This window comes from Daucus carota, chromosome 6 (genome assembly GCF_001625215.2).
Source record: "Daucus carota subsp. sativus chromosome 6, DH1 v3.0, whole genome shotgun sequence".
NCBI classification, from domain to species: Eukaryota; Viridiplantae; Streptophyta; class Magnoliopsida; order Apiales; family Apiaceae; genus Daucus; species Daucus carota.
The window spans coordinates 7,286,001-7,288,477 of record NC_030386.2 but is presented as its reverse complement, the minus strand read 5'-3'; positions in this window follow the sequence as shown (position 1 = coordinate 7,288,477).

The following is a 2,477-nucleotide window of genomic DNA, read 5'->3' as shown; positions in this document are numbered from 1 at the left end:
CATAGAAATCAACATGATATCCTCTGTCACAGATCTGACTGACAGAGAGTAAATTGTGTTTCAGCCCTTGAACAAGAGCAACATTTGATATGATGACATTTCCAAGATTGATGTTGCCATATCCCAGAGTCCTTCCTATGTTGCCATCTCCATAAGAAACACTTGGGCCAGCCTTCTCCACAAACTCTGATAGCAGGGCTTTATTTCCAGTCATGTGTCCTGAACATCCACTGTCCAAGACTAGAATGTTCTTCCTGTTGCCCTGCAATCACAAAGACCACTAATTGTTAATTTTAAGGACCCAGACTTGCTTGGATCCCTTGGCCTTATTAAGTTTGTTAGCTTTTGCAGCGGTATTATTATCAGAGTTTGAGCTAACAGACTTTGCAACAGAGTTTGTACTAGAAACAGAGTTTGTACTTGCAGAGTTTTTATTAACCTTTAAAGAAGGTTTCAATTGATAATAATCATAATACAAACTATGATATTCTTTGCAAGTATAAATAGAATGCCATAAACTACCACAATGAAAACATGGATCTTGTGGTTTATATCTAATACTACTTTTTCTAACTCCAGACTTTGTAGGTAAAGAGTTAATGTCCCTGTTCTTCCTGCAAAAATTAGCAAGATGATTAGTATTACCACAGTTATGGCATGTCTTCCTAGGTGCATTTGGAACAGGCATGTAGTTATTACTCTTGTCTATACCAATCTTGCCATTTCTATTTTTCCTAGGCTCCTTGTTTTTGTCATCAGACTTTACCTCTTTAAGCTTATGTTTAAGCTGTTTCTGAGTCATCAGTCCTATGTTAACCTGTTTGGGCTTATCAGATTTTAAATTTTTGTTAATCTCTGATTTTGGTCTACTCTGTTTAGACTTAGAGGATTCAACAACAAATTTGACAGGTTTAACCTTAGGTTTTTGAGTTTTAACAAACTCTGTTTTTGATGACTCAGCTTCAGAGTTATCAGTGTAACCTAGTCCCTTCTTCCAGTTTCCACTACCTAAGATATCCTGAGTGGTTTTGCCTGAATTAGTCCATGTCTTAATAATCTCCCTTTCCTTAGCAAGTTCTGATTGAAGAGATGCATATCTCTTTGATAATTCATCTTTGACAATGACAGCATCATCTCTTTCTTTTTGAACTTCCAACATCTGAACTAATTCTTTTTCTAGAAAATCATTCCTTTTCTTTACACTCAGAGTTTCAGATCTTAATCTTTCATTTTCTAAAGTCTGATCTCTAAAGCTGATATGTAAAGTTTTAAGAAACAATCTTAACTCAGTTATATCTTCAGTATCAAAGGCAAGAGTAGAGTGAGGTACCTTGGCAGGAGATTCAGAGTTGTTGTCAGTGTTTGCCATCAGAGCATAATTGACTTCTTCTTCTGAATCAGATGTATCTGTCCAGTTTCCTTTCTTGGTGATAAAGGCCTTTTCTTTTTCCTTCTTGGCTTTCTTGCATTCAGATGCAAAGTGTCCCTTTTCACCACAGTTGAAACAGGTATACTTGTCAGCTTTTCCAGCTTTCCCTTCTTTGCCCTCATTCTTCTTAAAGTTCTTCTTGTCATAAACTCTGTCAGAGTTTCTGTCTTTTCTTGAAAAACTTTTGCCTTTGTTGAACTTTTTGTAGGCCAACTTCTTGAAGCTTTTCACCATCAATGCTGCTAACTGCATCATCTCATCATCACTTTCTTCAGAGTCTGAGGGAACATCAGAGTTTGAGTCATCAGAGTTTGATGATTCAATGTCAGACTTTGTGACATGAGCTTTTCCCTTGCTCTTAGCAGTTTCCTCTTGAACTTTCAGAGCAACAGACTTTGATTTTCCTCCATGTCGTTTGCTCCTTTGCTCCATTTCAAGTTCATGAGTCTTCAGCCTTCCATAAACATCATCAAGAGACATTTCTCCAAGATCAAGATTGTCTCTTATTGTAGTGACTTTCAAATCCCATTTTTCAGGAAGAGCTAGAAGGAATTTGAGGTTTGAGTCTTCAAGATCATATTCCTTGTCCACCAGAGATAAGTCATTCAAAAGTTTGACAAATCTGTCATACAGATCTGTCAGGGACTCACCAGATTTTGAGTCAAAATGCTCATACTCCTGAGTAAGGATTGTTTTTCTGTTTTTCTTAATGGCCTGAGTTCCTTGACATCTGGTTTCCAGAGCATCCCAGATTTGTTTAGCAGTTTTGCACCCAATCACCCTATTAGACATTGCATTATCAAGGGCACTATGCAACAGATGCTTCACCTTTGCATCTTTACTGATAGATGAGATGTCCTCTGGAGTATAATCTTTCTTTTCTTTTGGAACCATCTTTTGAGGTTCATCTGCAATCCCAACAGAGAGCTTGGTGGGCATATGTGGTCCATCAAAAATTCTGTCAAGGTATTCTGGATCAACAGAGTCTAAGAATATGATCATTCTTTCTTTCCAGACTGGATATTCAGATGCCTTAAGGATTGGAACT